Source organism: Scyliorhinus torazame, chromosome 6 (assembly GCF_047496885.1).
Source record: "Scyliorhinus torazame isolate Kashiwa2021f chromosome 6, sScyTor2.1, whole genome shotgun sequence".
Lineage (NCBI taxonomy): Eukaryota > Metazoa > Chordata > Chondrichthyes > Carcharhiniformes > Scyliorhinidae > Scyliorhinus > Scyliorhinus torazame.
Window position 1 is genome coordinate 161,239,701 of NC_092712.1, and position 27,626 is coordinate 161,267,326.

Below are 27,626 nucleotides of genomic sequence, written 5' to 3' on the forward strand. Positions count from 1 at the left end.
GTTCAAATATACCATATCCTTATTTTGTGTGAAATTACTCCTGGAGCCTGCTGGCTGCACTGTCCTCTATTGACTGAGATGACCATGGCTGTCACCCTCTGATATTTGAGGCTGAGGGGGCTTCAGCCTGCTGAGAATCACCTGTACAGGTGCAGGTGCACACTCCCTCAGCCTTACCTTTAAAGGGGAAGAGGAGAGGCAGGAAACCCTTGGAATCCTGAGACACTGGATTGACTTCGCCATGTCAGTGTGTGCTATCAGCCTCCCTCAATCCAGGATGAGAAGGGGCACCCGGAGAGAGATCTAATTGTCTAATTCCCCTCTCAACAAGCCACTGCTGTCTGGAGTGCATGTCCAAGATGTGGAATGCAAGTCCAAGCACATATCCAGTAACCATTGGGTGATTTGTTGGAACTGATTCTTCCCAGCTCATTTCTATATGATTATCTAGATCTTGCCCAGCGAAGGTGAGATACAGATTGCACCGGGCATAGTAAGTCGTGTAACCCGCACAAGGTATCGCGTCCGGCACTATGGCCAATTTGGGCTTCGCCCGCTATTCGCCGTCAGAGCCGGCTCCGGGCCGGGAATCATGCGGTGGTTGAATCGCGCCAAAGGTCTACATTGGAGCCCCTGTGAAATCATTGAAAACGCTTTACCAAATGACGAAACTGTCATGTAGTGTTGCAAACATTTCTGTGTAAAGGGTTCAGAAATGTCATCATATAATCTGCAGATATAAATCCATTCACACACGCATCATTTGCAATTCAATCAATTTTAATTTTTAAAGTTTTTAAACATAAATGATCGTATGCTTTTTTATTACAGTTCATAACAGAATATATTCCACCAGGGCAACATCTTTGAAATTTATACTTCACTTATCAGATTTCTCTTATTCTAAAATGTATTTAAAATAAATCAGTCGCCCTGAAAGAGCGATAGGATTCGAAGGGAGTCGAACCATTCAAAGCAACATTGTAATTTTACCAATCAGAAACAGCAATGGATCCTTTTGGAAATATTTTCTATTTAACTCAGAGCTCAGTTTCCCCTATGTAACTCTGCTCACAAATGGTGCTGAAGCTTTATCTCCTCGTTGTGGCGCTGACAGTCACAAATAGCCCAAAGTAGAGGGTAGCACCATTCAAATACAGAGGTAAATTACTGGGGTTTTTGAATTTAAGAGGAAATTAATAGAGGAACAAATAATTCAGGAGTTTTACACTTAAACAAACTGAAATAAATCACGGCAGGGGACATTTTGATCAAGAATAAAAATGTAGGAACTCAAGATCTTCTTACTAAGAATAGTCTAATTTTCATCTCTGGATTTATTAAAAACAGACTTTCTTTGATTGTATTTCAATAAGCATTTACTGGTGCAGCAGGAACCTCCTTGATTTTCAGTGTTTTCCTGTCACCTGCCAAAATGGAAACAAAATTTCAAGGAAAAGAAATATGAGGCAGTACTCTATACAGTCCTTATATCCAACAGTCCTGAGTGCGAGATTTTTTTAACGTGGAATTGACTTTTAAATATATTCTCATAATGTGCAAGGATTTTTTTCAACGAAAAATTCATTCACAATAAAGCATATTCCATTTTAGACTTTTGCTTCCAGCATTATGTAAGAAGGATCCAAGCCCAAACAAGCTCCAGCACACACATCTTCTGGGATGTATTTAAATAGGTGTCTCTCTGGCAGATTAATAATCAGGGAAGAAGGTTTCAATGGACAGTAATAAGGAAGAAACTCACCGCGCAAGACTGCTTCGTTTATCACAACAGTCACAACTATTAACTATTTTCTGCTGATGTCCATTGTTTCAAACGTTTATTCAAAAGGGAGTCAGACAGAAAACAGGAAATTACAGGCCAGTTAGACCAACATGTTTCATCGGGAAAATGTTAGACGCTGTCATTAAAAATGTGACCGGGCACTTGGAAAGATTCAAACCAATCCGATAGAGCCAACCTGGTTTTGTGAAAAGGAAGTCATGTTTATCCAATTTATTGGAGTTCTAAGAAGGAGTCACATGTGCTGTGTCTAAAGGGGAACTGCTGGATGTACTGTACTTATATTTCCAGAAGACATTTGCTCAGGGGCCACATCAAAGGTTATTGCCAAATATAAAGGTTCATGGTGTAGGGTGTAACATTTTGGCATAGATAGAAGATTGGCTAGCTAACAGGAAACAGAGAGCTGGCATAAATGGGTCATCTTCTGGTTGGTGGGATGTAACGAGGGATCAGAGCTGGGACTTCAAACTTTTTCAATTTATATAACTGAATTGGATGAAAAGACTCAAGGTATGGTTGTTAACTTTGCTGGTCACGTGAGGATAGGTAGGAAAACAAACTTTGAAGAGGACGTAAGGGGGCTTCAAAGGGACATAAATGGGTTAAGTGATTGGTGCGATGACAATAATCTCTCCCTCAATGTCAACAAAACGAAGGAGATTGTCATCGACTTCAGGAAGCGTAGAGGAGAACATGCCCCTGTCTACATCAATGGGAATGAAGTAGAAACGGTCGAGAGCTTCAAATTTTCAGGTGTCCAGATTACCAACAACTTGTTCTGGTCCCCCATGCCGACACTATAGTTAAGACAGCCCACCAACGACTCTGCTTTCTCAGAAGACTAAGGAGATTTGGCATGTTAGCTACGTCTCTCACCAACCTTTACAGATGCACCATAGAAAACATTCTTTCTGGTTGTATCACAGCTTGGTATGTTACCTGCTCTGCCCAAGACCGTAGGAAACTACAAAAGGTCGTGAATGTAGCCCAGTCCATCATGTACACCAGCCTCCCATTTATTGACTCTGTCTACAATTCCCACTGCCTCGGAAAGGCAGCCAGCATAATTAAGGACCCCACGCACCCCGGACATACTCTCTTCCACCTTCTTCCATCAGGAAAAAGATACAAAAGTTTGAGGTCATGTCCAACTGACTCAAGAACAGCTTCTTCCCTGCTGCCATCAGACTTTTGAATGGACCTACCTCATGTTAGGTTGATCTTTTCTCTGCACCTTAGTTATGACTGTAACATTACATTCTGCAGTCTCTCCTTCCTTCCCGATGTACAGTATGCTTTGCCTGCATTGCATGCAAGAAACAATACTTTTCACTGTACACTAATACGTGTGACAGTAATAAATCAAATCAAATCAAAAAATCCGGCACATGGAGTATCATGTGGGAAAATGTGAAATTGTTCATTTTTGCAACAAGAATAAAAAATAAACTTATTGTCTAAATGATGAGAGATTGCAGGATGATCTCTGTGTCCTGGTGTAGTGCTTTTCAAACGTTTTTTCCTGGGACCCACTTTTACCAACCGGTCGATTTTTGGGACCCACAACGTCTGACCTTTGCGACCCACACAGTCTGATCTTCGCGACCCAATCCGTCCGACCTTCACAACTCACACCGGCTGACCTTCGCAACCGATGCTGGATGACCTTCATGACACATCATTATTGCTTAACTTTAATGCAACAGGTGAGCGTGCTTGGTCCTCACGATCTCACTTGCTTAGTCAGTCACTGTTACATTTCTGCTATGGACTTCAGTTGTCAATTTAAGTTCTCACTGCATCCTTTGAAAAAATCCTGAGGTTTGTCCTCGCTCGCTATGCTTAGTCTTTAAATGCCTTTAATGTTTTGAAGGTTTTATCTTTCATTTGCCAGTACTTCCCTGCATATAAGACACATGGGCTTTGCATCCTGATTTACAATGGCAAAATTAACAAGGCCATAATTCCAGAAATCATCTATCTACTGCTTTGTTCCTGATTTTAGTTCCTTCTTAATTGTTCACCAGAGGTCCTGGAGCTCTGGATACAACTCACACCAACACTGCTTTGTCCTGCTGTGGACTCAAGTGAGAAGTTCTCTCCGTTCGATTCAATTGTGAGATCCTGGCCTGTTTGTGTCTCTGACCCTCTCTTCCTTCATTACAGAATTATCTATCTTCAGTTTTTCACACAGCCCTGTTGCTTGCTTGCTGGCAGCTACAAAATGGACGAATTTCTCATCTGTGACTTTGCGCCCAGAGCACGTGATGTCAGTGTACGTGTGCGTGACCTGCTCTCTGCCGCTGCTTCTGGCAGGAAGACTCCATCGATTTGTAAAAACAATCTCACCCTTGGACAATGTGCTGACATCAGGAGTAGGCAGTCTGGCCTGCTGGGCTGCAGCCCTGCTCAATGCTCGATCCGGTTGAGGGGGCACACATGCACAGGACAGCCGGCATTCTTGAAAGCCGTTCGTGGCCATTGGGCACTTCTTCCCCCAATTGGAACATGGTGACCAATTGTTCTGCAACCCGCCAGACACCTACCCATGACCCAACCGCAGGTCATGACCCTTAGTTTCAAAATTGTCATAATATACATCAGTACATTATGGTGCAATCACATACACACACTGATGGACATGCAGTAGGACCAACCAGCATACATAACACCGCAGCCAATCACCAGTGAGAGCACAAGCACTATAAAGACAGGGGACAGGAGAGTTCCCGCTCATTCTAGCAGCAGCCAGCTCAGAGCACAGAGCTCACAGCCTGCATCACAGACATTCACCATGTGCTGAGTGCCTCACCATAGCTAGTGATAGGAAAGGTTCCACAGTTAAGCTGGTATTGCTTATACCCACGTTTACAGTATGTTAGCATAGTTGAACAGTTAATAAAATAGCGTTACACCACTTCCAGCATTGTTGGCTTGTTTGTGAACCAGAACACCCAACACGACAAAAATGACTGCTCTCATGCAGAAATCACAAAAGGCAGGGATACAGGGAGAGCAAATAATTAGGAAAGCTAATAGAATGTTATTGTTTATTGTAAAGGGAATTGATTACAAAAGTAGGGAGGTTATGCTATACTTCAATTGTACAGGACATTGGTGAGACCACGCAGTATTTTGTAAAGTATGGTCTCCATCTTTAAGGAAAATTGTAAATGCTTCAGAAGCAGTTCAAAGACGACTTATCAGTCTAATATAAGTAATAAGCGGGTTTCTTCTGAGGAAAGCTTGGAGAGATTAGGTCTGTATCCACGAGAGTTTAGAAGAGTAAGAGGCAACTAGTTCGAAGCCTTTCAGATCCTGAGGGGTATTGTCAGGGTGGACATAGAGAGGGTATTTCCCTTGTGGGGGAATTTAGAGCTGGGGATCATTGTTTAAAAATAATTGGTTTCACATTTAAGATAGTGACGAGGAGAAATATTTAGTGAGTGATTCAGCGGCCTCTTCGCGCCTGACTTGGTGTCAAGACAACACTGTTGAATCTCGCAAGAGGCACTGGGCAGGGTAGTACCTTGGCACTACCCCTAGCACCTGGGCACACTGGCACTGTCAGTATGGCACCTTGGCACTTCCAACCTGTTACCCTTCCACTGCCAGGATTCCCAGGTGGATTGGCCAGGAGGGCAGGGGTACTGCCAAGCTGGAAGTGCCAAGGTGCCAAGGTGGCAGGTTGCCTATGTCAGGGTTGGACCCTTGGGGGCCTTGTCTATAAGATGTGGGGTGGGGGGGGGGGGGGGGGGGCTCAAGGACCTTGGAAGAAGGATGTTGGATGAGGGTGTGGGGGTCTGAAGGCTGCGGTGTTGGAGCTGGGTGGATCAAAAGATCGGGGCTGCCATTAAAAATGATGCCCCGGTCCGCGAGTAGTCTTCTGCGAGTAGAAATTACTTAAAGAGTGGCCTAGACAGGGAGTTCCTCGCCAGGCCAATAAAAAATGGCAAGGTGCCTTTGAGTAGCGGGGTCTTTCTCAGCCCTCCAGACACAGAGAAACATCCTGATAAACAAGCCGTTCAAAATCCACTGAATCGCACTCTTACGGTTATGAGTCTCTGGAACTCACTTCCTCAAAAAACAATGGAATCAGAATCTTAGAATATTTTTAAAGCAGAGCTATATATAAATAAAAAAGGAGTTTTCTGGGTTTGTGCAATTACTTTGAGCGTTTCACAGAGGAGTGTGCAGAGACCATTGAAATCTGCAATAAACCACTAAAACAAAAATGGTGGAGACAAGTCAGACATCATCTATAAAGAGAATACAAATTATCTGATGTTTGGGTTCTGATGAAGGATCACATGTCAGAATCATTGACTGGTTTGTGTTCTCTCGACAGATGCTGCCTGACCTGCTCAGTATCTCCAACTATTTCGATTATTGTTTAGATTTCCAGCATCTGCAGTATTTTGGGTTTTTGTTCATAGGGAAAGCTGCATCTGGGATTGGGGGAAGTGAACAGATTGATGCCTGAAAATAATTTTTAAAAATCCTTGTTTAGCGAGTCATGACACCATTGAAGAAACCTATGTTGAGACAGGACGTACATGAATACAATCAGCAGAATTCTATCCCAAGAAAGCAACAAAAACTATCAGGTTATTAATTATACAAGAAATACCTTCAGTGATTTAATTTTGTAACCGAAGGACTTCCGGTGGCGGCTATGAAGGAATAGGTCACACATTTGGTGGCTACCTCTCGGGTCGAACCTTTGGTCCTTTTCCCCCGATTTTTTACCAAACTTGATTTGGAAAATTGATGGTCGAGGCAATTGTTGATTGGACTCCCACATCGGTGCATGGAGAGGCAGACTAGAAGTGCTCGCAAAGGAAGAAACAGATGAACAGAGAAGGCTTGGGCTGAAGCTGCAGCGGGAGGCAGCATGGCGGAGGACCGGACCTGTGGCTTGTCGACCCAGCGGCCAACGGAGCAGCTGATGCAATTTATCCAGAAGGGCTTTGCCAAGCAGAAGTGGGACTGCTTGGACCTGATTAAAGAATCAATTGCGCGGCTCGAGCTCAGACTGGACTCCCAAGATCGGGCGATCCAGAAAGTAGAGAAGGTGCTGGCTGAGCAGGAGGAACATCAAACTGCGGTGGAGTGGGAGGTGGGGATGCTGAGAGACCAGCAGAAAAGATTCCTGGAGAAGGCGGAGGACCTAGAGACTAGATCCCGCCGGCAGAACCTGAGAATTGTCGGTCTCCCGGAGGGGTCCGAAGGAGCGGACGCCAGGGCACACATAGCGGGCATGTTTGAGAAGTTGTCCGGTGATGGGACATTCTCCCGACCCTTGGAGATGGACAGGGCTCACAGAACGCTCGCGAGGAAGCCGCATGTGGGGGACCCCTGAGGGCAATGGTGGTGAGATTCCACAGGTACTTGGACAAGGAGCGTATTTTACAGTGGGCCAGGCAGACACAGAGTTGGAAATGGGAGAACAGTATCCTGCGATCCATCAGCATCTGAGTGCAGAAGTGGCCAGGAGAAGAGCGGGGTTCAATCAGATAAAGTCAACCCTTTTTTAGAAAAAGATGAAGTTTGGACTGCTGTATCCGACCTGTCTCTGGGTCACGTATGAGGGGCAACATTTTTATTTCGAGTCGCCCAAGGAAGCGATAGACTTCGTGAAAAGGAACGGACTGGTGGCGGACTGAGGACTTTGAACTTTGCTGCAACGTTCACGCTAAAAATTTCTTGTTTTTCGTTTTTCAGACGTTATTTGTAATACCTTCTGTACTGATTTGGGGCCAGTTGCAGAGCTGAGTGAGTTAAAGTTTACATTTGCGCTGATGGGGGATGGAGGTGTGTTTGTTAGATGCTGGGTCTTCTGTTTGATTTTTTCTTTGTTTATCCAGTTATTTTTCTAGGGCAATTGTGTTGGGACTGGTTTTTGAGTATATGTGTATGAGCGGTGGGCAGGGTAGGGAGGGAACAATATGTGGGAGGCGCCATGGGTGGGGGTCACCAAGCTAGCTGGGTGGGCTAGCTCACGGAAGCGCAGTGGGGGGTGAGCAGATGTTATGCTTGTCGAAGGGGTCAGTTTACATTGTGCTGTCACTAGGGGGGGAGAGGGAAAGATGTACTGCTGATGAGGGGGGGACTGTTGCTGAGGGAAAGATAGGAGGCCAGGGGCGGAGGCTGCCTTGGGGTGGGCCGATGGAGGCGTGGGGCATGGGCTGGAGACTGGCCCAAGAAAGGTGATGGCTGATCAGCAAAGTGGGGGGGGGGGGGGGAGGCGATCAGCCCCCCAACTAGGCTGATCACCTGGAATGTAAGAGGGCTGAATGGGCCGGTTAAGAAGGCACGCGTGTTCGCGCATCTGAGGGTACTGAAGGCTGACGTGGTATTGCTACAGGAGACGCACCTTAGAGTAGCTGATCAGATCAGATTAAGGAAGGGATGGGTCGGACAGGTTTTTCCCTCGGGGCTGGACTCGAAGACTAGAGGGGTCGCAATCCTGATTAATAAGCGAGTGGTGTTTGATGCGGGAAGAATAGTTGCGGATGTGGGAGGCCGGTACATTATGGTCAGTGGGTAACTGGAGGGGTTGCAGGTGGTACTAGTAAATGTGTATGGAATCAAATTGGGATGATATAGAGTTTATAAAAAGGATGGTGGGAAGATCCCGGACCTAGATTCGCATAGGTTGGTCATGGGAAGGGATTTCTGGTTTAGACCGGTTGAGCTGAAAGATGGGCAGGGTGCCAGCAATGGCAAAGGAGCTAAAGAGGTTCATGGAGCAGATGGAGGAGGTGGACCCCTGGAGATTTGGGCAGCCGAGAGTGAAGGAGTTTTCCTTCTACTCACACATGCATAAAGTGTACACCCGGATTGATTTTTTTATTTTGAACAGGGCTCTACTGACGGGGGTGGAGGACACGGGGTATTCGGCGATCACGATCTCGGACCATGCCCCGCACTGGGTTGACCTACAGGTTAGCAGGGAGAGTAGCCAGCGCCCGCACTGGATGCTGGACATGGGACTTTTAGCTGACGAAGAGGTGTGCAGGCGGCTGAGGAAATGTATTCAGAATTATCTGGAAGTCAACGGCATGGGTGAAGTTTCGGCAGCGGTAGTCTGGGAGGCATTGAAGGCGGTGGTTAGAGAGGAGCTGATTTCGATACGGGCCCATAGGGAGAAGGCAGGCAGAGCAGAGACGGACCGACTGATAAAGGAGATATTGCAGGTCGACAGGAGGTATGCGGAGACAGTGGAGGCAGTGCTTTTAAGGGAACGTCGGAGGCTACAGACGGAGTTTGACTTGTTAACTACAGGGAGGGCGGTAGAGCAGCTGAGGAAGGCGCGTAAAGCCCCGGGGCCGGACGGGTACCCAGTGGAGTTCTATAAAAAGTTATCTGGGATATTGGGGCCGCTGTTGATGAGGACATTTAATGAGGCAAGGGAAAGAGGGGTACTGCCCCCGACGATGTCACAGGCCACAATCTCATTGATCCTGAAGCAGGACTAGGACCTGGTCCCTTTGAATGTGGACGCCAAACTGCCGGCCAAAATCTTGCCCTCGAGGATTGAGGATTGTGTTCCGGACATTATTGTGGAGGACCAGACGGGGTTTGTTAAGGGAAGGCAGTTGGTGGCCAATGTAAGAAGGTTGTTAAATGTGATCATAATGCCCCCGGAATGTAGGGAGGTGGAGGTAGTAGTTGCAATGGACGCAGAGGAGGCTTTTGATCGGGTAGAATGGGAAGATCTGTGGGAGGTACTGGGACGGTTTGGATTTGGGCGGGGCTTTATTGACTGGGTCAGGTTGCTGTATCAGGCTCCTGTGGCAAGCGTATGGATGAATAGGACAATATCGGACTATTTTGGGCTGCATCGGTGCACGAGACAGGGATGTCCCCTCTCCCCACTTTTGTTCGCGTCAGCCATGGAGCCGCTGGCAATTGTCTGAGAGCCTCAAGGGCTGGAAGGGGCTGGTCCGGGGAGGAGTGGAACACAGAGTCTCACTTGGCGCAGACGACCTGCTCCTGTTTGTATCAGACCCACTGGAGTGGGTGGAAGAAATTATGAGGATTCTGGGGGAATTCGGCCGGTTTTCGGTGTATAAACTAAATGAGGGAAAAAGTGAGATGTTTGCGGTCCAGGCAAGGGGGCAGGAGAGGCGTCTGGGGGAACTGCCATTTGGAGTGATAGGGGGAAGCTTTAGGTATCTAGGCATCCAGGTGGCGGGGGAATGGGAACGGCTGCACAAGCTAAATCTGGCCCGACTAGTAGACCAAATGAAGGATGATTTTCGGAGATGGGACACGCTCCCGTTGTCACTAGCTGGGAGGGTGCAGACAGTGAAAATGATGGTCCTCCCGCGATTCCTGTTTGTGCTTCAGTGTCTCCCCATCTTTATTCCGCGGTCCTTTTTAAAACGGGTCAATAAGGTAATCACTGGCTTTGTATGGGCTGGCAAGACCCTGCGAGTAAAAAAGGGGATGCTTGAGTGGAACCTGGGGGAGGGCGGGCTGGAAACGACCACCACGCGCATGCGCCGGCACGGAAACGACCACCACGTGCATGCGCCGGCACGGAAACGGCCACCATGCTCATGCGCCGGCACATAAACGACCACCACGCGCATGCGCCGCCACGGAAAAGACCACCACGCGCATGCGCCGGCGCGGAAACGACCACCACGCGCATGCGCCGGCACGGAAAAGACCACCACGCGCATGCGTCGGCGCGGAAATGACCACCACGCGCATGCGCCGGCGCGGAAACGACCACCACGCACATGCGCCGGGGCGGAAACGACCAGCACGCACATGCGCCGGCACGGAAACGACCACCACCTGCATGCGCCGGCGCGGAAACGACCACCACGCGCATGCGCCGGCACGGAAAATACCACCACGCGCATGCGCCGGCGCGGAAACGACCACCACGCGCATGCGCCGGCACGGAAACGGCCACCACGCACATGTGCCGGTACGGAAACGACCACCACGCGCATGCGCCGGCGCGGAAACGACCACCACGCGCATGCGCCGGCACGGAAAAGACCACCACGCGCATGCGCCGGTACGGAAACGGCCACCACGCACATGTGCCGGCGCGGAAACGACCGCCACGTGCATGCGCCGGCGCGGAAACGACCACCACGCGCATGCGCCGGCACGGAAAAGACCACCACGCGCATGCGCCGGCACGGAAACGACCACCACGCGCATGCGCCGGCGCGGAAATGACCACCACGCGCATGCGCCGGCACGGAAACGACCACCACGCGCATGCGCCGGCACGGAAACGACCACCACGCGCATGCGCCGGCATGGAAATGACCACCACGCGAATGCGCCGGCACGGAAAAGACCACCATGCGCATGGGACGGCGCGGAAATGACCACCACGCGCATGCGCCGGCATGGAAATGACCACCACGCGCATGCGCCGGCACGGAAACGACCACCACGCGCATGCGCCGGAACGGAAACGACCACAACGCGCATGCGCCAGCACGGAAACGACCACCACGCGCATGCGCCGGCACAGAAACGACCACCACGCGCATGCGCCGGCACGGAAAAGAACACCACGCGCGTGCGCCGGCACGGAAACGACCACCACGCACTTGCGCCGGCACGGAAACGACCACCACGCGCATGCGCCGGCACGGAAACGACCACCACGCGCATGCGCCGGCACGGAAACGACCACCACGCGCATGCGCCGGCACGGAAACGACCACCACGCGCATGCGCCGGCACGGAAACGACCACCACGCGCATGCGCCGGCGCGGAAACGACCACCACGCGCATGCGCCGGCATGGAAAATACCACCACGCGCATGCGCCGGCGCGGAAACGACCACCACGCGCATGCGCCGGCACGGAAACGGCCACCACGCACATGTGCCGGTACGGAAACGACCACCACGCGCATGCGCCGGCGCGGAAACGACCACCACGCGCATGCGCCGGCACGGAAAAGACCACCACGCGCATGCGCCGGTACGGAAACGGCCACCACGCACATGTGCCGGCGCGGAAACGACCGCCACGTGCATGCGCCGGCGCGGAAACGACCACCACGCGCATGCGCCGGCACGGAAAAGACCACCACGCGCATGCGCCGGCACGGAAACGACCACCACGCGCATGCGCCGGCGCGGAAATGACCACCACGCGCATGCGCCGGCACGGAAACGACCACCACGCGCATGCGCCGGCACGGAAACGACCACCACGCGCATGCGCCGGCATGGAAATGACCACCACGCGAATGCGCCGGCACGGAAAAGACCACCATGCGCATGGGACGGCGCGGAAATGACCACCACGCGCATGCGCCGGCATGGAAATGACCACCACGCGCATGCGCCGGCACGGAAACGACCACCACGCGCATGCGCCGGAACGGAAACGACCACAACGCGCATGCGCCAGCACGGAAACGACCACCACGCGCATGCGCCGGCACAGAAACGACCACCACGCGCATGCGCCGGCACGGAAAAGAACACCACGCGCGTGCGCCGGCACGGAAACGACCACCACGCACTTGCGCCGGCACGGAAACGACCACCACGCGCATGCGCCGGCACGGAAACGACCACCACGCGCATGCGCCGGCACGGAAACGACCACCACGCGCATGCGCCGGCACGGAAACGACCACCACGCGCATGCGCCGGCACGGAAACGACCACCACGCGCATGCGCCGGCACCGAAACGACCACCACGCGCATGCGCCGGCACGGAAAAGACCACCACGCGCGTGCGCCGGCACGGAAAAGACCACCACGCGCGTGCGCCGGCACGTAAAAGACCACCACGCGCGTGCGCCGGCACGGAAACGACCACCACGCGCATGCGCCGTCACGGAAAAGACCACCACGCGCATGCGCCGGCACCGAAACGACCACCACGCGCATGCGCCGGCACCGAAACGACCACCACGCGCATGCGCCGGCACGGAAAAGACCACCACGCGCATGCGCCGGCACGGAAACGACCACCACGCGCATGCGCCGGCACAGAAACGACCACCACGCGCATGCGCCGGCACGGAAAAGACCACCACGCGCATGCGCCGGCGCGGAAACGACCACCACGCGCATGCGTCGGCGCGGAAATGACCACCACGCGCATGCGCCGGCGCGGAAACGACCACCACGCACATGGGCCGGCGCGGAAACGACCACCACGCTCATGCGCCGCCACGGAAACGCCCACCACGTGCATGCGCCGGCGCGGAAACGACCACCACGCGCATGCGCCGGCACGGAAAACACCACCACGCGCATGCGCCGGCGTGGAAACGACCACCACGCGCATGCGCCGGCACGGAAACGGCCACCACGCACATGTGCCGGTACGGAAACGACCACCACGCGCGTGCGCCGGCGTGGAAACGACCACCACGCGCATGCGCCGGCACGGAAAAGACCACCACGCGCATGCGCCGGTACGGAAACGGCCACCACGCACATGTGCCGGCGCGGAAACGACCGCCACGTGCATGCGCCGGCGCGGAAACGACCACCACGCGCATGCGCCGGCACGGAAAAGACCACCACGCGCATGGGCCGGCGCGGAAATGACCACCACGCGCATGCGCCGGCACGGAAACGACCACCACGCGCATGCGCCAGCACAGAAACGACCACCACGCGCATGCGCTGGCACGGAAACGACCACCACGTGCATGCGCCGGCACGGAAAAGACCACCACGCGCATGCGCCGGCACGGAAACGGCCACCACGCACATGTGCCGGCACGGAAACGACCACCACGCGCATGCGCCGGCATGGAAACGACCACCACGCGCATGCGCCGGCACCGAAACGACCACCACGCGCATGCGCCGGCACGGAAAAGACCACCACGCGCGTGCGCCGGCACGGAAACGACCACCACGCGCATGCGCCGTCACGGAAAAGACCACCACGTGCATGCGCCGGCGCGGAAACGACCACCACGTGCATACGCCGGCACGGAAACGACCACCACGCGCATGCGCCGGCACGGAAACGGCCACCACGCGCATGCGCCGGCACAGAAACGACCACCACGCGCATGCGCCGCCACGGAAAAGACCACCACGCGCATGCGCCGGCGCGGAAACGACCACCTCGCGCATGCGCCGGCACGGAAAAGACCACCACGCGCATGTGCCGGTACGGAAACGGCCACCACGCATATGTGCCGGCGCGGAAACGACCGCCACGTGCATGCGCCGGCGCGGAAACGACCACCACGCGCATGCGCCGGCACGGAAAAGACCACCACGCGCATACGCCGGCACGGAAACGACCACCACACGCATGCGCCGGCGCGGAAATGACCACCACGCGCATGCGCCGGCACGGAAACGACCACCACGCGCATGCGCCGGCACGGAAACGACCACCACGCGCATGCGCCAGCACAGAAACGACCACCACGCGCATGCGCTTGCACGGAAAAGACCACCACGCGCATGCGCCGGCGCGGAAACCACCACCACGCTCATGTGCCGGTACGGAAACGGCCACCACGCACATGTGCCGGCGCGGAAACGACCGCCACGTGCATGCGCCGGCGCGGAAACGACCACCACGCGCATGCGCCGGCACGGAAAAGACCACCACGCGCATGGGCCGGCGCGGAAATGACCACCACGCGCATGCGCCGGCACGGAAACGACCACCACGCGCATGCGCCAGCACAGAAACGACCACCACGCGCATGCGCTGGCACGGAAACGACCACCACGTGCATGCGCCGGCACGGAAAAGACCACCACGCGCATGCGCCGGCACGGAAACGGCCACCACGCACATGTGCCGGCACGGAAACGACCACCACGCGCATGCGCCGGCATGGAAACGACCACCACGCGCATGCGCCGGCACCGAAACGACCACCACGCGCATGCGCCGGCACGGAAAAGACCACCACGCGCGTGCGCCGGCACGGAAACGACCACCACGCGCATGCGCCGTCACGGAAAAGACCACCACGTGCATGCGCCGGCGCGGAAACGACCACCACGTGCATACGCCGGCACGGAAACGACCACCACGCGCATGCGCCGGCACGGAAACGGCCACCACGCGCATGCGCCGGCACAGAAACGACCACCACGCGCATGCGCCGCCACGGAAAAGACCACCACGCGCATGCGCCGGCGCGGAAACGACCACCTCGCGCATGCGCCGGCACGGAAAAGACCACCACGCGCATGTGCCGGTACGGAAACGGCCACCACGCATATGTGCCGGCGCGGAAACGACCGCCACGTGCATGCGCCGGCGCGGAAACGACCACCACGCGCATGCGCCGGCACGGAAAAGACCACCACGCGCATACGCCGGCACGGAAACGACCACCACACGCATGCGCCGGCGCGGAAATGACCACCACGCGCATGCGCCGGCACGGAAACGACCACCACGCGCATGCGCCGGCACGGAAACGACCACCACGCGCATGCGCCAGCACAGAAACGACCACCACGCGCATGCGCTTGCACGGAAAAGACCACCACGCGCATGCGCCGGCGCGGAAACCACCACCACGCTCATGTGCCGGTACGGAAACGGCCACCACGCACATGTGCCGGCGCGGAAACGACCGCCACGTGCATGCGCCGGCGCGGAAACGACCACCACGCGCATGCGCCGGCACGGAAAAGACCACCACGCGCATGCGCCGGCACGGAAACGACCACCACGCGCATGCGCCGGCGCGGAAATGACCACCACGCGCATGCGCCGGCACGGAAACGACCACCACGCGCATGCGCCGGCACGGAAACGACCTTCACGCGCATGCGCCAGCACAGAAACAACCACCACGCGCATGCGCTTGCACGGAAAAGACCACCACGCGCATGCGCCGGCGCGGAAACCACCACCACGCGCATGCCCCAGCACGGAAAAGACCACCACGCTCATGCACCGGCATGGAACGACCACCACGCGCATGCGCCGGCGCGGAAACGACCACCACGCGCATGCGCCGGTGGCGGAAAAGACCACCACGCGCCGGCGCGGAAACGACCACCACGCGCATGCGCCGGCGCGGAAACGACCACCACGCGCATGCGCCGCCATGGAAACGACCACCACGTGCATGCCCCGGCGCGGAAACGACCACCATGTGCATGCGCCGGCACGGAAAAGACCAACACGCGCATGCGCTGGCACGGAAACGGCCACCATGCACATGTGCCGGCGCGGAAACGACCACCACGCGCATGCGCCGGCACGAAGACGACCACCACGCGCATGTGCTGGCATGGAAATGACCACCACGCGCATGCGCCGGCACGGAAACGGCCACCACGCACATGTGCCGGTGCGGAAACGACCACCACGCGCATGCGCCGGCACAGAAATGGCCACCACGCCTATGCGCGGCGCGGAAACGACCACCACGCGCATGCGCCGGCACAGAAACGACCACTACGTGCATGCGCCGGCACGGAAACGGCCACCACGCTCATGCGCCGGCACGGAAACGACCACCACGCGCATGTGACGGCGCGGAAATGACCACCACGCGCATGCGCCGGCATGGAAATGACCACCACGCGCATGTGACGGCGCGGAAATGACCACCACGCGCATGCGCCGGCACGGAAAAGACCACCATTCACATGTGACGGCGCGGAAATGACCACCACGCGCATGCGCCGGCATGGAAATGACCACCACGCGCATGCGCCGGCACGGAAACGACCACCACGCGAATGCGCCGGCACGGAAACGACCACAACGCGCATGCGCCAGCACGGAAACGACCACCACGCGCATGCGCCGGCACAGAAACGACCACCACGCGCATGCGCCGGCACGGAAAAGACCACCACGCGCTTGCGCCGGCACGGGAACGACCACCACGCACATGCGCCGGCATGGAAACGACCACCACGCGCATGCGCCGGCATGGAAACGACCACCACGCGCATGCGCCGGCACGGAAACGACTACCACGCGCATGCGCCGGCACGGAAACGACCACCACGCGCATGCGCCGGCATGGAAACGACCACCACGCGCATGCGCCGGCACCGAAACGACCACCACGCGCATGCGCCGGCACGGAAAAGACCACCACGCGCGTGCGCCGGCACGGAAAAGACCACCACGCGCGTGCGCCGGCACGGAAACGGCCACCACGCACATGTGCCGGTACGGAAACGACAACCACGCGCATGCGCCGGCACGGAAACGACCATCACGCGCATGCGCCGGCAGGGAAACGACCACCACGCGCATGCGCCAGCACAGAAACGACCACCACGCGCATGCGCTGGCACGGAAAAGACCACCACGCGCATGCGCCGGCGCGGAAACGACCACCACGCGCATGCGCCGGCACGGAAAAGACCACCACGCGCATGCGCCGGCATGGAACGACAACCACGCGCATGCGCTGGCGCGGAAACGACCACCACGCGCATGCGCCGGCACGGAAAAGAGCACCACGCGCATGCGCCGGCGCGGAAACGACCACCACGCGCATGCGCCGGCGCGGAAACGACCACCACGCGCATGCGCCGCCACGGAAACGACCACCACGTGCATGCGCTGGCGCGGAAACGACCACCACGTGCATGCGCCGGCACGGAAAACACCACCACGCGCATGCGCCGGCACGGAAACGGCCACCACGCACATGTGCTGGCACGGAAACGACCACCACACGCATGCGCCGGCACAGAAACGGCCACCACGCGCATGCGCCGGCACGGAAACGACCGCCACGTGCATGCGCCGGCGCGGAAACGACCACCACGCGCATGCACCGGCACGGAAACGACCACCACGCGCATGCGCCGGCACGGAAACAGCCACCACGCGCATGCGCCGGCACGGAAACGGCCACCACGCGCATGCGCCGGTGCGGAAACGACCACCACGCGCATGCGCCGGCACGGAAACAACCTCCACGCGCATGCGCCGGCGCGGAAACGACCACCACGCGCATGCGTCGGCACGGAAACGACCACCACGCGCATGCGCCGTCACGGAAAAGACCACCACGCGCATGCGCCGGCGCGGAAACGACCACCACGCGCATGCGCCGGCACGGAAAAGACCACCACGCGCATGCGTCGGCGCGGAAATGACCACCACGCGCATGCGCCGGCGCGGAAACGACCACCACGCGCATGCGCCGGCGCGGAAACGACCACCACGCGCCTGCGCCGGTGCGGAAACGACCACCACGCGCATGCGCCGGCACGGAAAAGACCACCACGCGCATGCGCCGGCACGGAAACGACCACCACGCGCATGCGCCGGCGCGGAAACGACCACCACGCGCAAGCGCCGGCGCGGACACGACCACCACGCGCATGCGCCGCCACGGAAACGACCACCACGTGCATGCGCTTGCACGGAAAAGACCACCACGCGCATGCGCCGGCGCGGAAACCACCACCACGCGCATGCGCCAGCACGGAAAAGACCAACACGCTCATGCACCGGCATGGAACGACCACCACGCGCATGCGCCGGCGCGGAAACGACCACCACGCGCATGCGCCGGCGCGGAAAATACCACCACGCGCATGCGCCGGCGCGGAAACGACCACCACGCGCATGCGCCGGCGCGGAAACGACCACCACGCGCATGCGCCGCCATGGAAACGACCACCACATGCATGCGCCGGCGCGGAAACGACCACCATGTGCATGCGCCGGCACGGAAAAGACCAACACGCGCATGCGCCGGCACGAAGACGACCACCACGCGCATGTGCTGGCATGGAAATGACCACCACGCGCATGCGCCGGCACGGAAACGGCCACCACGCACATGTGCCGGTGCGGAAACGACCACCACGCGCATGCGCCGGCACAGAAATGGCCACCACGCCTATGCGCGGCGCGGAAACGACCACCACGCGCATGCGCCGGCACAGAAACGACCACTACGTGCATGCGCCGGCACGGAAACGGCCACCACGCTCATGCGCCGGCACGGAAACGACCACCACGCGCATGTGACGGCGCGGAAATGACCACCACGCGCATGCGCCGGCATGGAAATGACCACCACGCGCATGTGACGGCGCGGAAATGACCACCACGCGCATGCGCCGGCACGGAAAAGACCACCATGCGCATGTGACGGCGCGGAAATGACCACCACGCGCATGCGCCGGCATGGAAATGACCACCACGCGCATGCGCCGGCACGGAAACGACCACCACGCGCATGCGCCGGCACGGAAACGACCACAACGCGCATGCGCCAGCACGGAAACGACCACCACGCGCATGCGCCGGCACAGAAACGACCACCACGCGCATGCGCCGGCACGGAAAAGACCACCACGCGCTTGCGCCGGCACGGAAACGACCACCACGCACATGCGCCGGCATGGAAACGACCACCACGCGCATGCGCCGGCATGGAAACGACCACCACGCGCATGCGCCGGCACGGAAACGACAACCACGCGCATGCGCCGGCACGGAAACGACCACCACGCGCATGCGCCGGCATGGAAACGACCACCACGCGCATGCGCCGGCACCGAAACGACCACCACGCGCATGCGCCGACACGGAAAAGACCACCACGCGCGTGCGCCGGCACGGAAAAGACCACCACGCGCGTGCGCCGGCACGGAAACGGCCACCACGCACATGTGCCGGTACGGAAACGACCACCACGCGCATGCGCCGGCGCGGAAACGACCACCACGCGCATGCGCCGGCACGGAAAAGACCACCACGCGCATGCGCCGGTACGGAAACGGCCACCACGCACATGTGCCGGCGCGGAAACGACCACCACGCGCATGCGCCGGCAGGGAAACGACCACCACGCGCATGCGCCAGCACAGAAACGACCACCACGCGCATGCGCTGGCACGGAAAAGACCACCACGCGCATGCGCCGGCGCGGAAACGACCACCACGCGCATGCGCCGGCGCGGAAACGACCACCACGCGCATGCGCCGGCACGGAAAAGACCACCACGCGCATGCGCCGGCGCGGAAACGACCACCACGCGCATGCGCCGGCGCGGAAACGACCACCACGCGCATGCGCCGCCACGGAAACGACCACCACGCGCATGCGCCGGCACGGAAAAGACCACCACGCGCATGCGCCGGCGCGGAAACGACCACCACGCGCATGCGCCGGCGCGGAAACGACCACCACGCGCATGCGCCGCCACGGAAACGACCACCACGTGCATGCGCCGGCGCGGAAACGACGACCACGTGCATGCGCCGGCACGGAAAACACCACCACGCGCATGCGCCGGCACGGAAACGGCCACCACGCACATGTGCTGGCACGGAAACGACCACCACACGCATGCGCCGGCACAGAAACGGCCACCACGCGCATGCGCCGGCACGGAAACGACCGCCACGTGCATGCGCCGGCGCGGAAACGACTACCACGCGCATGCACCGGCACGGAAACGACCACCACGCGCATGCACCGGCACGGAAACAGCCACCACGCGCATGCGCCGGCACGGAAACGGCCACCACGCGCATGCGCCGGTGCGGAAACAACCACCACGCGCATGCGCCGGCACGGAAACAACCTCCACGCGCATGCGCCGGCGCGGAAACGACCACCACGCGCATGCGTCGGCACGGAAACGACCACCACGCGCATGCGCCGTCACGGAAAAGACCACCACGCGCATGCGCCGGCGCGGAAACGACCACCACGCGCATGCGCCGGCACGGAAAAGACCACCACGCGCATGCGTCGGCGCGGAAAGGACCACCACGCGCATGCGCCGGCGCGGAAACGACCACCACGCGCATGCGCCGGCGCGGAAACGACCACCACGCGCATGCGCCGGCGCGGAAACAACCACCACGCGCATGCGCCGGCACGGAAAAGACCACCACGCGCATGCGCCGGCACGGAAACGACCACCACGCGCATGCGCCGGCGCGGAAACGACCACCACGCGCAAGCGCCGGCGCGGAAACGACCACCACGCGCATGCGCCGCCACGGAAACGACCACCACGTGCATGCGCCGGCGCGGAAACGACCACCACGTGCATGCGCCGGCACGGAAAAGACCACCACGCGCATGCGCCGGCGCGGAAACGACCACCACGCGCATGCGCCGGCACGGAAACGGCCACCACGCACATGTGCCGGCACGGAAACGACCACCACGCGCATGCGCCGGCACAGAAACGGCCACCACGCGCATGCGCCGGCACGGAAACGACCACCACGCGCATGCGCCGGCGCGGAAACGACCACCACGCGCATGCGCCGCCACGGAAACGACCACCACGCGCATGCGCCGGCACGGAAAAGACCACCACGCGCATGCGCCGGCGCGGAAACGACCACCACGCGCATGCGCCGGCGCGGAAACGACCACCACGCGCATGCGCCGCCACGGAAACGACCACCACGTGCATGCGCCGGCGCGGAAACGACGACCACGTGCATGCGCCGGCACGGAAAACACCACCACGCGCATGCGCCGGCACGGAATCGGCCACCACGCACATGTGCTGGCACGGAAACGACCACCACACGCATGCGCCGGCACAGAAACGGCCACCACGCGCATGCGCCGGCACGGAAACGACCGCCACGTGCATGCGCCGGCGCGGAAACGACTACCACGCGCATGCACCGGCACGGAAACGACCACCACGCGCATGCGCCGGCACGGAAACAGCCACTACGCGCATGCGCCGGCACGGAAACGGCCACCACGCGCATGCGCCGGTGCGGAAACAACCACCACGCGCATGCGCCGGCACGGAAACAACCTCCACGCGCATGCGCCGGCGCGGAAACGACCACCACGCGCATGCGTCGGCACGGAAACGACCACCACGCGCATGCGCCGTCACGGAAAAGACCACCACGCGCATGCGCCGGCGCGGAAACGACCACCACGCGCATGCGCCGGCACGGAAAAGACCACCACGCGCATGCGTCGGCACGGAAAGGACCACCACGCGCATGCGCCGGCGCGGAAACGACCACCACGCGCATGCGCCGGCGCGGAAACGACCACCACGCGCATGCGCCGGCGCGGAAACAACCACCACGCGCATGCGCCGGCACGGAAAAGACCACCACGCGCATGCGCCGGCACGGAAACGACCACCACGCGCATGCGCCGGCGCGGAAACGACCACCACGCGCAAGCGCCGGCGCGGAAACGACCACCACGCGCATGCGCCGCCACGGAAACGACCACCACGTGCATGCGCCGGCGCGGAAACGACCACCACGTGCATGCGCCGGCACGGAAAAGACCACCACGCGCATGCGCCGGCGCGGAAACGACCACCACGCGCATGCGCCGGCACGGAAACGGCCACCACGCACATGTGCCGGCACGGAAACGACCACCACGCGCATGCGCCGGCACAGAAACGGCCACCACGCGCATGCGCCGGCACGGAAACGACCACCACGCGCATGCGCCGGCACGGAAACAGCCACCACGCGCATGCGCTGGCACGGAAAAGACCACCACGCGCATGCGCCGGCGCGGAAACGACCACCACGCGCATGCGGCGGCACGGAAAAGACCACCACGCGCATGCGCCGGCATGGAACGACCACCACGCGCATGCGCCGGCGCGGAAACGACCACCACGCGCATGCGCCGGCACGGAAAAGACCACCACGCGCATGCGCCGGCGCGGAAACGACCACCACGCGCATGCGCCGGCGCGGAAACGACCACCATGCGCATGCGCCGCCACGGAAACGACCGCCACGTGCATGCACCGGCGCGGAAACGACCACCACGCGCATGCGCCGGCACGGAAACGACCACCACGCGCATGCGCCGGCACGGAAACGACCACCACGCGCATGCGCCGGCACGGAAACGACCACCACGCGCATGCGCCAGCACAGAAACGACCACCACGCGCATGCGCTGGCACGGACAAGACCACCACGCGCATGCGCCGGCGCGGAAACGGCCACCACGCGCATGCGCCGGCACGGAAAAGACCACCACGCGCATGCGCCGGCACGGAAACGACCACCATGTGCATGCGCCGGCACGGAAACGACCACCACGCGCATGCGCCGGCGCGGAAACGACCACCACGCGCATGCGCCGGCGCGGAAACGACCACCACGCGCATGCGCCGGCGCGGAAACGACCACCACGCGCATGCGCTGCCACGGAAACAACCTCCACGCGCATGCGCCGGCACGGAAACGGCCACCACGCGCGTTTCTTGTTCTGAAAATTTCCATGTAAATCTGTTAAAATCCATCCAAATTTTCCAGAAAATTTCTCCTTGATTTGTCATTCAATTATTTTCATACACGCCTGTGAAAAATCTTCAGCCATTTTTCTGGTTTATTGGTGCGCAAAATGTTTCCCTCCTACAAGGGCGCTAATCTTTAGGTCTACCTGAGCTTGCCGGTGAAGTTAAGATACATATTAGCTTAGTCCATAAAATTGAACATTATTGGTGCTTGAGTTTCCACTGGGACTTACAGCAAAACAAACAAACTGACTTCAACCTGATAACAAAAATCCCCTCAAAGGGTACAGTTCGTACAATAACACAGCTAAGAGGTTCTCAGTAAGATGTGCTTACCTGGTTAGATGGCACCACAATTTAATCACTTTCCTAGGAAAGGAAAGAAGAAGCGATACAGATTAATTCACATCGCTCATTTAAAACATTTATGAATCAACAGTTAGGCAGGTCAGGTGTTAGAAGGACCAAAGTTGACAGGCATATTAACCATGCTGCTGTCTCTGTTCAAACACCAATCTCCACTCTGGTCAATGCAACACCGCTCCATCACTCACTCAGCAACACTTCACAGGACAAGCAGAAGCGACTGCTGGAGAAAGTGGAAGACCTGGAGAACTGTTCTCGCAGGCAGAACATCCGTATCGTGGGCCTGCCGGAGCGGAGCAAAGGAACGGATGCCGGTGCATAAGTTGGGAAGATGTTGCAGAAGCTGCTTGGGGAAGGTGCGTTTGACCAGTCATTGGAGGTGGATCGAGCCTACAGGGTGGTAATGCACAAGTCCCAGGGAGGCGAGCCACCGAGGGTGATGTTGTTACGGTTGCATCGGTGCCTGGATAAGGAAAGTATCATGAGGTGGGCCAGGCAAACGAGGTGATGCAACTGGGAATGCATCGAGATTCGTGTGTATCAGGATCTGTGGGTAGAGATGGCGAAGAAAAAGGCGACCTTTAATAAGGTCAAGTCGGCCCTGTAGAACAAGGGTGTAACGTTCAGACTACTGCACTCGGCTCGCCTATGGGTGACCTATTGGGGCCGGGAGTTGTACTTTGGCTCGGCGGAGGAGGCAGTGGACTTTATGAAAGTGAATGGACTGGCAGGAGAAGGAGGACCTTGAACTTTGATGGAGGAGAAGTCGAGTGTATGTATTGTACTGTGAAAAACGTTGTTTTTTTGGTGTTCGGGTTTCTTTCGTTTTTTTCTTTTTTATGTTTCTTTCGGGGTTAGGCTGGCTTACAGTTCTTTGTCAGGGGATGAAGGGTAGGTCTCTGTGTTCGGACGTTGAGAGGGATTGTTTGTTTGTTTTTACTTCTCGCCTTTGTTTTGACTGTTTGCTTTAAGACCGGGAGGAGGGAAATCAGTGGGTGTAGGATGTTAGGCTCCATGGGCGGGGGCTCCCAGGCTAGCTGAGTGGACTAGTTCCCAGAAGTGAAATGCGGGGTGAGCTGAAAATCTATGGGGAGTTGGAGGGGGAGTGGGGGTGGCGGGGGGGGGGGGTCGTGTTAGGTACACTGGTCTAACACTGGCTGCAACTGGATGCAGCTTAGATCAGAAAGGTACTCCAGACCTTGACGTTAGTTCAATCAGGTTTATTGAACTAATAGCACAATTAGCACAGTTCTCTGTGAGTCCGACTCTCTGCTAACTTAAGTGTAGTTACTCTGTCTGACTGAACCAGACTAGCTCTTAGCCATGTGGTGGAGGTGTGAGATTGTAACAACACCCTTGACTGACTCTCTAGATGTTCATCAGTGGAAAGAGGCGGAGTGTGAGTGCCTCGTGTCTTTTATAGTCAGACCCCACCCCTGAGTGTCCTGCCTGCTTATTGGTCATGTCCTGGTCTCTGTGTCCATTAGCTGCTTGTCTGTGTATCATGATATGTGTGCATATCATGACATCTCCCCATTTTTTTAATGTTTGGATGACATATGTGAACGTATTTACAAGAATAGGCCAATATTAACATACATACATGCAGTGGATGTGAACATATGTACATGTGAAAACAGCTGTCTAATGCGAGAGCACAGAACATAGCAAACAGAACAAATGTTCATAAGTCCAGTCTCTGTGGCTTGCGTCTGATCCTGGTCGACCGCCGGAGAGGTGGTGGTGGGGACAACAGCGCCTTGATGGGCGGGATTGAAGCCTGACTGGTGGCCTCGTGAGTCGAGGTATCAGAAGGTGGCAAAACTACAGAAGGAAACGGAGAAGAATGTGGTTGCGGGCAGACAACTTTGCGCAGTGCCCGTCTGTTTCATCGCACAACAGAACCATCAGCCAGACGCACAACATACGAGCGGGGGGCAGCCTGTCGAACAACGACAGCTGGAGCTGACCAGCTTCCATCAGGGATCTTGACCCGAACAGTGTCTGACGGGGATACCACGGGCAGATCGGTGGCATGAGCATCATAGCCCTGTTTTTGCCGGTCTCGGAGTTGCTGCACTTTCTGCAGCACCGGGAGGTGATCGAGGTTGGGCAAGTGTATGGCTGGAAGTGTCGTTCGCAGGTGCCTGTTCATCAGGAGTTGAGCCGGCGACATGCCAGTGGACAGTGGGGTCGCCCTGTGCGCAAGCAGCGCAAGGTGAATGCCAGATGCAGAATCCGCGGCCTTGCAGATGAGCTGCTTCACTATGTGCACCCCTTTCTCAACTTTTCCGTTTGACTGCGGATAGTGTGGGCTGGAAGTAATGTGTTTGAACTGATACGACTGGGCAAACAGAGACCATTCACGGCTGCTGAAGCACGGGCCATCGTCACTCATGACAGTGAGTGGAATACCATGGCTGGAGAACGTCTCCTTACAGGCCTTGATGACGGTCCGAGATATGAGGTCTGACAGCTTCATGACTTCAGGGTAATTGGAAAAGTAATCAATGATTAACACGTAATCACGACCATTTGCATGAAAGAGGTCGATGCCAACCTTGGACCATGGAGAGGTTTCAATTACATGCTGCTGAAGTGTCTCCTTACTCTGCGCTGGCTGGAAGCGTTGACAGGTCGCACAGTTCAGGACCATGTTCGCGATGTCCTGGCTGATCCCGGGCCAGTAGACAGCCTGCCTGGCTCTACATCTGCACTTTTCCACACCCAGGTGGCCCTCATGGATATGACGTAGCACCAAGCTCTGGAGATTGTGTGGAATTACAATCCAGTCCAGTTTGAGGAGGATGCCATCAACCACCGTCAGGTCGTCCTTAACATTGAAAAACTGAGGGCACTGCCCTTTTTGAGAGCCATTGGTGAGGTTTTGCATAACACGCTGCAAGAGGGGATCTTTGGCTCTTTCCTCACGGATACGAATCACCTTCTCATCAGATGCCGGGAGGGTGCTAGCACACAACTGCACCTGTGAGTCAACCTGTGACTCAATGTGCCAGATGACGTTCAGTGGTTCACTAGGCACGGTGATGGAGAGGGACAGCGTATCGGCAATGATGAGCTCCTTGCCAGGCATGTAGACCAGGTCAAAGTCATACCTTCTGAGTTTGAGGAGGTTGCGCTGCAACCGAGGCGTCATGTCATTAAGGTCCTTGTGGATAATGTGGACCAGGGGCCTGTGATCTGTCTTGACTGTGAAGGTCAGCAGGCCGTAGACATAGTCGTGAAACTTGAGAATGCCAGTGAGAAGGCCCAGGCATTCCTTCTCGATTTGTGCATACCTTGATTGTCCTTGATGCGTAGCCAACCGGTGCCCAGGATGAAGTGTCATCGCATTGCAGCAGGACCGCACTGATGCCATCCTGGCTCACATCTGACGAGATTTTCGTTTCCCTGTCTGGGTCAAAAAATGCCAATACGGGTGCAGTGGTGAACTTGGCTTTCAGCTCCAACCACTCTGCCTGATGGGCCGCCTTCCACTCGAAGGCAGTGGACTTCTTCACTAGGTTTCGTAGGGCCGTGCTGTGTGAGGCCATGTTTGGGATGAACTTGCCCAGAAAATTGACCATGCCCAGAAAGCGTAATACAGCCTTCTTGACTTCCGGGACCTTCATGGCTGCGATGGCCTTGACCTTGTCTGTGTCCGGGCGCACGCCCTGCTGAGAGATATGGTCACCTAGGAACTTGAGTGTCGACATGCCAAAGCAACATTTGGCCCTGTTCAGCTTCAGGCCATTGGCGTAGACACGGCGGAATACCTGCTGGAGACGGGAAACATGCTCCTCAGGGGTTGTGAACCATATGATGATGTCATCCACGTACACACAAACCCCTTTGATGCCCTTCATCATCTGCTCCATGATGTGATGAAATATCTCCAATGCCGAGACGATGCCGAACGGCATACGGTTATAGCAGTACCTGCCAAACGGTGTGTTGAAGGTGCAGAGCCTTCTGCTGGACTCATCCAGTTGGATTTGCCAGAATCCATGTGACGCATCTAACTTCGTGAAAAACCGTGCATGTGCCATCTCACTGGTGAGTTCCTCCCGCTTCGGGACGGGGTAGTGTTCACGCATTATATTCTGGTTGAGATCCTTGGGATCAATGTGGATGCGCAGGTCTCCAGAGGGTTTTTTAACCACCACTATCGAGCTGACCCAGTCAGTCGGTTTGGCTACCCTGGAAATGATCCCCTGCTGCTGCAGCTCCTTGAGCTGTTCC

The 27,626-nt window shown here is 57.6% G+C and overlaps 1 long non-coding RNA gene across 1 annotated transcript in view; it reads right to left on the reverse strand.

Annotated features, from left to right (window-relative positions):
* Positions 1 to 762: 762 nt before the first annotated feature.
* Positions 763 to 27,626, reverse strand: part of LOC140425112 (uncharacterized) — a 107,024-nt gene continuing 80,160 nt past the window's right edge. Inside the window, exons 2-3 of the long non-coding RNA XR_011947765.1 lie at positions 23,355 to 23,387; positions 763 to 1,427 (exon numbers count right to left, since the gene is read on the reverse strand). This is a non-coding gene — a long non-coding RNA (uncharacterized lncRNA). The remainder of the gene's footprint in view (positions 1,428 to 23,354; positions 23,388 to 27,626) is intronic.